Below are 11,643 nucleotides of genomic sequence, written 5' to 3' on the forward strand. Positions count from 1 at the left end.
GTATGTCTGTTATTATGATTAGTATATAGCACATGTACCAGTTATCATGGTTATACTTGATGTTGATACTTTACAGTATGTCTGTTATTATGATTAGTATATAACACATGTACCAGTTATCATGGTTATACTTGATGTTGATACTCTACAGTATGTCTGTTATTATGATTAGTATATAGCACATGTACCAGTTATCATGGTTATACTTGATGTTGATACTTTACAGTATGTCTGTTATTATGATTAGTATATAACACATGTACCAGTTATCATGGTTATACTTGATGTTGATACTCTACAGTATGTCTGTTATTATGATTAGTATATAGCACATGTACCAGTTATCATAGTTATACTTGATGTTGATGATGTACAGTATGTCTGTTATTATGATTAGTATATAGCATATGTACCAGTTATCATGGTTATACTTGATGTTGATACTCTACAGTATGTCTGTTATTATGATTAGTATATAACACATGTACCAGTTATCATGGTTATACTTGATGTTGATGCTTTACAGTATGTCTGTTATTATGATTAGTATATAGCACATGTACCAGTTATCATAGTTATACTTGATGTTGATGCTCTACAGTATGTTTGTTATTATGATAAGTATATAACACATGTACCAGTTATCATGGTTATACTTGATGTTGATGCTCTACAGTATGTCTGTTATTATGATTAGTATATAACACATGTACCAGTTATCATAGTTATACTTGATGTTGATGCTCTACAGTATGTTTGTTATTATGATAAGTATATAACACATGTACCAGTTATCATGGTTATACTTGATGTTGATGATGTACAGTATGTCTGTTATTATGATTAGTATATAACATATGTACCAGTTATCATGGTTATACTTGATAATGATGCTCTACAGTATGTCTGTTATTATGATTAGTATATAGCATATGTACCAGTTACCATGGTTATACTTGATGTTGATGATGTACAGTATGTTTGTTATTATGATAAGTATATAGCACATGTACCAGTTATCATGGTTATACTTGATGTTGATGATGTACATTATGTCTGTTATTATGATTAGTATATAACATATGTACCAGTTATCATAGTTATACTTGATGTTGATACTTTACAGTATGTCTGATATTATGATTAGTATATAGCACATGTACCAGTTATCATGGTTATACTTGATGTTGATGCTCTACAGTATGTCTGTTATTATGATTAGTATATAACATATGTACCAGTTATCATGGTTATACTTGATGTTGATGCTCTACAGTATGTCTGTTATTATGATTAGTATATAACACATGTACCAGTTATCATGGTTATACTTGATGTTGATGCTCTACAGTATGTCTGTTATTATGATTAGTATATAACACATGTACCAGTTATCATGGTTATACTTGATGTTGATGATGTACAGAATGTTTGTTATTATGATTAGTATATAACACATGTACCAGTTATCATAGTTATACTTGATGTTGATACTTTACAGTATGTCTGATATTATGATTAGTATATAGCACATGTACCAGTTATCATGGTTATACTTGATGTTGATGATGTACAGTATGTTTGTTATTATGATTAGTATATAGCACATGTACCAGTTATCATGGTTATACTTGATTTTGATGATGTACAGTATGTTTGTTATAATGATTAGTATATAACATATGTACCAGTTATCATGGTTATACTTGATGTTGATACTTTACAGTATGTCTGATATTATGATTAGTATATAACACATGTACCAGTTATCATGGTTATACTTGATGTTGATGCTCTGCAGTATGTTTGTTATTATGATTAGTGTATAACACATGTACCAGTTATCATGGTTATACTTGATGTTGATGCTCTACAGTATGTCTGTTATTATGATTAGTGTATAACACATGTACCAGTTATCATGATTATACTTGATGTTGATGATGTACAGTATGTTTGTTATTATGATTAGTATATAACACATGTACCAGTTATCATGGTTATACTTGATGTTGATGCTCTGCAGTATGTTTGTTATTATGATTAGTGTATAACACATGTACCAGTTATCATGATTATACTTGATGTTGATGATGTACAGTATGTTTGTTATTATGATTAGTATATAACACATGTACCAGCTATCATGGTTATACTTGATGTTGATGATGTACAGTATGTCTGTTATTATGATTAGTATATAGCATATGTACCAGTTATCATGGTTATACTTGATGTTGATGATGTACAGTATGTCTGTTATTATGATTAGTATATAACATATGTACCAGTTATCATGGTTATACTTGATGTTGATGCTCTACAGTATGTCTGTTATTATGATTAGTATATAGCACATGTACCAGTTATCATGGTTATACTTGATGTTGATGATGTACAGTATGTCTGTTATTATGATTAGTATATGGCACATGTACCAGTTATCATGGTTATACTTGATGTTGATGATGTACAGTATTCTGTTATTATGATTAGTATATAGCACATGTACCAGTTATCATGGTTATACTTGATGTTGATGCTCTACAGTATGTCTGTTATTATGATTAGTATATAACACATGTACCAGTTATCATGGTTATACTTGATGTTGATGCTCTACAGTATGTCTGTTATTATGATTAGTATATAACACATGTACCAGTTATCATGGTTATACTTGATGTTGATGATGTACAGTATGTCTGTTATTATGATTAGTATATAACGCATGTACCAGTTATCATGGTTATACTTGATGTTGATGCTCTACAGTATGTCTGTTATTATGATTAGTATATAACACATGTACCAGTTATCATGGTTATACTTGATGTTGATGATGTACAGTATGTTTGTTATTATGATTAGTATATAACACATGTACCAGTTATCATGGTTATGTAGTAGTGTCATTTTTAGCCTATTAAATAATAGTAAAAATATCTTTAAAGTTCTTAAATTAATTGCATTTATTATAACGTTTAACTCTTGAATTTTGATAAAGGAATATTATTATTTAAATCAAATCTACACTTTACTTTTTATATTGAGTTCATGAATATTCAAAAGGTTCTTACTTTAAATTACGTATTTGATTGGTCATTGTGATTTCGCGGTCAATTTATATTTTGTATTGACCAGGTATAATTTGCACGGGAACTTGACAAATACAGTCGCATTATATTGTATCCCGATTTATATAACTGTGTTATGGTTTTAATTCATTGTGGACACAACATATTACATATTGATGTAAGTTAACTTCTTTATTGTATTATTAATATTTTCACATGTAAATGATAAATTTAGTAAAGTTTCCATTATATGATTTCGTTCTCCTCGTAGAGTTTGTTTATTACCTAAGTATGATAGATGTACCCGAGAATCTTTTATTTAGCTTCGTGCTACATGTATTTTATTATCTACCGTTAATTTGTCACGATAGAATATAGAACAAGATATTTGCTTAGCTATTTGATTATTGATACAGATAATTTATATTTCATAAATGGCGGCATATTAGACAAAATAAGGAAAAGTGTTAAAGTGGATATTTATTAGTTCACTTATATTATACATTGTAATGATAGAGGTATAACTATAAATGAACTTGAGTTATTTTGTCATATTGTATATTTTAATATTTTACTAGTCCGAATGTTTATGATTGCATTTTGGTTTTAGGACTCCATTGATGTAATTATATACAGAGTATACATTGTGAACTGTGCCTATTCCTTGCCAGTAAAAACTCACTCCACAAGTGGTAAGAGTCAATCTATTTTTAACTATGTAATGTTGTAAACAAGACGTTATGGATTATTTCCCTTTAAATATGCGGTTTTAAGCATATTTAATATATTGGCTTAATTAGTCTTTATGAGAATAGTATCTACATTTTAATTATTGTTGTAATGTAATTGTATGTAAAGAACAAACAATATATTATGTCCCGATTAGTTTAATGTTACATTTGCAGTTTTAACTTTAGTTTTGTACCGTACACATAGTAAAACAGTAAACACTATATAATATATTATTTACGATCAAGGGTTACATTCTTGTGTAGTGTATAACAATGAGATTTAAAAGTACACGTAACATCATCTCACTGAATGTCTATTATATGTTTTCGCAGTATAGTACACAGTATTAAAGTGCATTGTATTTTACCATAAATATATGGGATAATGTATAACTTAAGGTACTTGAGTTTTATAATAGAACCGTTATTTATAATTGTGATATTGTTATTTCAGAGTTTATTTTTATACTACTGGTATAATAAATCATCCGAACCCTAAACAGAGTTTGTTATATCTTTACCCAAGAACCGACCCTGTTACAAAATGGCGCCCAACGTGGTTTAGTGGATTGATGGCACAGTCGAATTAGGGTACCAGTGTGTGTGTGTGACCACCGAAGCAGACGACAGACGAGACCACGTGATGTTTGTTTACCAACAATGCGCAGATGTCCGAAGATGCACGTGCCAGTGTTTACATCCGTTGATGTCCACATGTGTTTGTTTACATTAACATTTTATACCGTGTTCCAGTTATGAAGATTTGTGAAACCGGAAGTTACTTTTAGTAACTTAGACTTTTTGATTTTCTTAATTGAAAATAGAACATTTGTTGTTTAAATTAATTCTTATTATTGTGATTGGAATTGGAAAAGTAACTTAGCTTTATAAGGTAGGCTTTTTACTTATATATATATTATAATTGTATACTGAAATAGTTTGCTTACACACTTTGAAAAAAAAATTATTTTACACATGCATTAATTTGTTTACCTAAAGAAGACTTTAATTAAATAGCATACATTGGTCGATTACTATATCGTATTGCAACATCAACACTTATTACAGCAACATACATTGAAAGATAGCATACATACATACATACATGTAGTGTTATTGGTATACCACAGTTCAACTTGAACTTAGTTACACTTAAACATTTTTACACATTGACATTGTTCATTCATTCATACACTTTTGGACTTTGAATTTTTTTTTGTTAACGTCCTACATATTGACCTTTCACACTTAAACATTTTACATTCGAACATTGAATTTAAAATATTTTTTTGTTCATTGAACATTAGCATCACTTGGTGGTTGATTGTTTACATTTATAAGAGAGTGCAGATGTACTTGTAGAATTTATTGACTTATATTTTTACACATTAAAAGTACATTTTATACATAAAGCAACACTATCGTATACAGTTATAGTATATAGTACCTTTATACCTTATTTATCAATGCACACTCATGTGTATTTGATTTAATTTGTGTGTATTTTAGTAATTGTAGAATTGAGTATTAGTTATTGATTAAAATTTACCATTTTGATTTATTGTACTAATGATACTCTAGTGTGGTGGTTATGTAGTTTATAGTTGTATTGTATTACATAATTTTTGTTTTGAAACACGTTTGATAGACATAGGCTTTTGGGATTGAAAGTATTTTGTTTTTCACTTTCGGTTTTGTTGTTGGCATTTATTAAGTAAGGGGCTACTACATTCTTCCAATTAGTCATGGAACAGTATGGTCCAAAGAAGAAACGCCATCGTCGTAGACGTAGACAACGACCCTACTGGGACAACGATTTTGACAACCAAGCCAATCAACACTACTCACCTACTTCAACTCCTATTCCAAAAGATCCTATCGTATGTTATCGATGCGGAGGACTTGATCACATAGCCATTGGTTGCCGTATACGATTAGACCATTCACGACAAGCCTTTAACTTCCAGCAGATCAACGCTGAAGATAGAACATATGCATACCAACAGCAACAGTCAACACAAGATGTCACTGAACAACTAATAGGTAACAACAACGAAGTCACTGTTAAGATACATGGTATTCCAGCTACAGCTTTATTAGACACAGGTTCCACAGTTAGCACTGTCAGCGAGTCATTTCATCGACAATACTTACCTGATCATACTATACAGACACTTGACCGTATTTTACACATTGAATGTGCTGATGGAGAGAACTTACCGTATCATGGTTACATCACTGTCGACTTAGAATTACCTGGAGCATCACCATCAGATTTACCACAACCTTGCTTACTACTAGTAGTTCCTGATAGCAACTACAACAAGGCCGTGCCTTTGCTACTTGGTACCAACGTATTGCATAGAGCTATGGATGATGTGAAACAACGCTTTGGTCAACGGTTTTTGCAGAACGCCAACTTGATTACACCATGGTATATGACGTTTCGATGCCTTTTACTCAGAGAGAAAGAACTCAACAAGAGAAACAACAGGTTAGCATTGATTAAATGCGCAGAGGGAAAGACTGTCCGCATTCCACCGAATAAAGATGTCATGCTTCAAGGCTATATGGACCATGAGTTGCCGTACCACCCTGTATGTGGAATACTTCAACCAACACATAAGGCAGCAGTACCTGAAGACTTAGACATAGCTCCAACTCTTGTCAACTACCAATACAGAGATAACAGATTAGTACCTGTACATATCAGTAATGTTACAACGAGAACCATAACAGTTTCACCGAACGCTATCCTATGTGAGCTGCAACCTGTCTCAATTGCTGATATAGAAACACCAGATGGTACAGATTATGATGTTTTGAATGACGTTCACTTACCAACAGACGTACTCAGTGATGAACAGTTAGAGAAAGGTAAACAACTACTTAGACAGTATAGAGATGTTTTTAGTATGTCAGACACCGACATTGGTCATACAGATGCAGTTCGTCATAGAATTGATCTTACTGATGATACACCGTTCAAGCAGAGACATAGGCGTATACCACCAGCCATGTTTGATGAAGTTCGTACACATCTACAACAACTACTTACAGCTGGAATAATACGACGTTCACACTCACCTTGGTCATCTAATGTGGTACTTTGTCGAAAGAAGGATGGGAAACTCAGAATGTGTATTGATTACAGACAACTTAATCAAAGGTCCGTGAAGGATTCCTACGCTTTGCCACGCAGCGAGGAGATACTAGACGCTCTTGGAGGTAATACGCTATATACTGTACTGGATATGAAGAGCGGGTACCATCAGGTAGAAGTAGAAGAGTCCCATAAGCAGAGAACAGCTTTCACTGTCGGCCCACTAGGCTTTTACGAATTTAACCGCTTGCCGTTTGGATTAGTCAACAGTCCAGCGACGTATCAGAGACTAATGGAAGAGATACTAGGAGACCTACATCTTGATATCTGCTTTATCTATCTGGACGATCTTATCATATTCTCCGATACTTATGAGGAACATCTAGTAAGATTAGAAAAAGTACTACAGAGGTTAAGAGAAAGCAACCTCAAACTATCACCGAAGAAATGCTCATTCCTTCAAGAGAAAGTTAAATATATAGGCCATATCGTTTCCAAAGATGGAATACAACCAGATCCTGCAAAGATAGACAAGGTAACCAACTGGCCACGTCCAACAACACCAGAAGAAGTCCGTCGTTTCCTTGGGTTTGTAGGATACTACCGGAAGTTCGTTAAAGATTTTTCGAAAATAGCACGACCACTCACCGACTTAATGCCTCCACCGAAAAGTTCATCAAAGAGACGCAAGCAAAAACCTCGAGATCCAAACAGTCAATCATGGATTTGGGGAGATCTTCAAGAAAAGGCTTTCCAGACACTCAAAACAGCACTTGCTTCACCACCTATACTTGGTTTTCCACGGTACAACAAACAGTTTGAGTTACATACTGATGCATCCATGCAAGGTTTAGGAGCTGTATTATACCAAGAACAGGAAAACAAGAAGCGTGTCATTGCTTACGCCAGTAGAGGACTCAGTAAGACCGAGCGAAATTACCCAGTACACAAGTTAGAATTTTTGGCATTAAAATGGGCTGTCACCGAGAAATTCCACGACTATTTATATGGAAACACCTTTACAGTATTAACAGACAACAATCCTCTAACATACGTGCTAACATCAGCCAAATTAGATGCAACTGGACACCGTTGGATTGCAGCATTAGCATCGTACAACTTTAACATCATGTACAGACCAGGTTCCAAGAATGCCGATGCTGATTCTTTATCAAGATTGCCCGAGTTACTTGGACGTTCACCATCCAACTTAGATGCTACTTCTGTCAAAGCCATCTGCAATCTTCAGCATGCTCAACCTTTCGTCGATACTTTGTCGATGAATACTCTTGCAACTGTTGATGATACATCGTTACCAGCACAGCACTTGGTTGACATCAAATCAGAACAAAAGAGCGATTACAGAATTAAAGAATGGATTTACTGGGTATCCGAACACCGCAAGCCAACTAAGGAACAACTAGAAAGATCACCAGAGAATACATGGTTCATCAATAACTTCGACAAATTACAGCTTAAAGATGAAATTCTATTCAGGGAAGCTACACTTGATTGCCAAACAATTAAGCAACTTGTTTTACCAGAAACTTGCGTTCCGAAAGTCATGAAAGTACTTCACGATGGCATGGGCCACCAAGGACGAGATAAGACACTGTCACTTATAAGAGATAGATTTGTATGGTATGGGATGACAAGAGATGTGGATCAGTGGATAACACAATGCAACAGATGCATAAGACGAAAAACACCAACTAATGAAAGGGCACCACTAGTTAGTATTGAAACATACCAACCACTTGAACTAGTATGTATGGACTACTTGTCACTGGAAAGATCCAAAGGAGGTTTTGAAAATGTTCTTGTCATTACCGATCACTTTACCCGGTATGCCTTGGCAATTCCAACGAAGAACCAAACAGCAAAGACTACCGCCGAAGCATTTTTCAACCACTTTGTAGTACATTACGGATTGCCAGAACGTATTCACAGTGACCAAGGTGCCAACTTTGAATCGAACATCATTAAAGAACTATGTAACATCACAGGCATGCAGAAATCACGTACTACACCTTACCATCCTATGGGCAACGGTACTACAGAGCGTTTCAATCGAACATTACTGAGTATGTTAGGTACACTGGAAACAACGCAGAAGAAAGACTGGAAAGCACACATTGCTGGATTGGTACATGCTTACAACTGCACCAGACAGACAACTACCAGATACTCGCCGTACTTCCTTATGTTTGGTAGAGAACCAAGATTACCGATTGACATCGCCTTCAACCTTCCTGGTAATGAACAGAAGCAACCAGTTACGAAGTACATTGAAACCGTACAGAAAAGATTGAAAGAAGCATACGAGTTGGCAACAAAACACTCGAGAATAGGGAAAGATAGACAGAAATACAACTACAACAAGAAAGCTAGATCAGCCATCTTACAAACCGGCGACAGAGTCTTAGTAAAGATCTTGGCCTTCGACGGGAAACATAAGCTAGCTGACAAGTGGGAAGAAGATCCATACCAGATTGTTAATCAGCCTAACAAAGAGATACCTGTGTATGAGGTCAAGAAAGAAAACGGAACTGGAAGGAAGAAGACACTTCATCGCAATCTTCTACTTCCAATTGGATTTCTGCCAAAGACTGTTGAGTCTGAGAAAGCTCCTGCACCTAGACAAAGGCGTAAACCGCTGAGGTCTGGACGACCACCGACGAAGTCTGTTGGGAACAGCATTGAAAAGATGTCTGCATCGGAATCAGATGAGGAGTCGGAGCAGGGGTATTGGATAATAGAGACAGGGAGGAGTACACCTAGCAACACTGACAGTGAAGTAGATATGGTGGAAAGACCTAGGGTAGATGATGTAACTATCAGCGACACGGGTGACGATCTTGATGCCGTTGGTAGTAGCCAGGTTAATGGTTTAGTAGAGGACGCTTTACCTTCAGATATAGTAAATGCTGAAGAACTTAACCCTGGAACAGAGGATGTTGAACCTGCAGCGACTGGTCAGAATATTGAAGATGACACTTTAGAATCAGATAATGGCAGTGCGTTGACGAAGGATCCATCTCTAGATGAAATGGCAGATGAACCCACAGATGAGGAAACTACAACAGTACAACCAGTTAGGGAAAGAAGACGTAGATACTTACCTACACCACCACGTCACATACCAGAACCTACCACACTTGCTAGACCTCAGAGAAATCGAAAACCACCGAAGTACCTGCAAGATTATGTAATTACAGCAAAGCAGGCTACAACTAAACCAGATTGGTTAGAAAAAGTTCATTGGTTAGAACGACAGGCAGAAACAGGACGATTTAGAGGTTTAGAGATGGAACTATCGAGGGCTATCATCAAGATTATTGAGAACAGTTCTTAATGTAAACAGCTTGACGAGGACGACAAGGTCATAAGAGGGGAGAAAGACACAATGACATGGAAGTCATTTTCTTCAACAGAGGGGAGAATGTAGTAGTGTCATTTTTAGCCTATTAAATAATAGTAAAAATATCTTTAAAGTTCTTAAATTAATTGCATTTATTATAACGTTTAACTCTTGAATTTTGATAAAGGAATATTATTATTTAAATCAAATCTACACTTTACTTTTTATATTGAGTTCATGAATATTCAAAAGGTTCTTACTTTAAATTACGTATTTGATTGGTCATTGTGATTTCGCGGTCAATTTATATTTTGTATTGACCAGGTATAATTTGCACGGGAACTTGACAAATACAGTCGCATTATATTGTATCCCGATTTATATAACTGTGTTATGGTTTTAATTCATTGTGGACACAACATATTACATATTGATGTAAGTTAACTTCTTTATTGTATTATTAATATTTTCACATGTAAATGATAAATTTAGTAAAGTTTCCATTATATGATTTCGTTCTCCTCGTAGAGTTTGTTTATTACCTAAGTATGATAGATGTACCCGAGAATCTTTTATTTAGCTTCGTGCTACATGTATTTTATTATCTACCGTTAATTTGTCACGATAGAATATAGAACAAGATATTTGCTTAGCTATTTGATTATTGATACAGATAATTTATATTTCATAAATGGCGGCATATTAGACAAAATAAGGAAAAGTGTTAAAGTGGATATTTATTAGTTCACTTATATTATACATTGTAATGATAGAGGTATAACTATAAATGAACTTGAGTTATTTTGTCATATTGTATATTTTAATATTTTACTAGTCCGAATGTTTATGATTGCATTTTGGTTTTAGGACTCCATTGATGTAATTATATACAGAGTATACATTGTGAACTGTGCCTATTCCTTGCCAGTAAAAACTCACTCCACAAGTGGTAAGAGTCAATCTATTTTTAACTATGTAATGTTGTAAACAAGACGTTATGGATTATTTCCCTTTAAATATGCGGTTTTAAGCATATTTAATATATTGGCTTAATTAGTCTTTATGAGAATAGTATCTACATTTTAATTATTGTTGTAATGTAATTGTATGTAAAGAACAAACAATATATTATGTCCCGATTAGTTTAATGTTACATTTGCAGTTTTAACTTTAGTTTTGTACCGTACACATAGTAAAACAGTAAACACTATATAATATATTATTTACGATCAAGGGTTACATTCTTGTGTAGTGTATAACAATGAGATTTAAAAGTACACGTAACATCATCTCACTGAATGTCTATTATATGTTTTCGCAGTATAGTACACAGTATTAAAGTGCATTGTATTTTACCATAAATATATGGGA

The 11,643-nt window shown here is 34.0% G+C and overlaps 1 long non-coding RNA gene across 1 annotated transcript; it reads left to right on the forward strand.

Moving 5' to 3' along the window:
• Positions 1 to 3,262: 3,262 nt before the first annotated feature.
• LOC134719176 (uncharacterized) lies at positions 3,263 to 4,649 on the forward strand. Its single transcript, XR_010107532.1, has 2 exons — positions 3,263 to 3,769; positions 4,263 to 4,649. It is a non-coding gene; the product is annotated as an uncharacterized LOC134719176 (long non-coding RNA).
• The last annotated feature ends 6,994 nt before the right edge of the window (positions 4,650 to 11,643 follow it).

This window comes from Mytilus trossulus, chromosome 5, assembly GCF_036588685.1.
Source record: "Mytilus trossulus isolate FHL-02 chromosome 5, PNRI_Mtr1.1.1.hap1, whole genome shotgun sequence".
NCBI lineage: Eukaryota > Metazoa > Mollusca > Bivalvia > Mytilida > Mytilidae > Mytilus > Mytilus trossulus.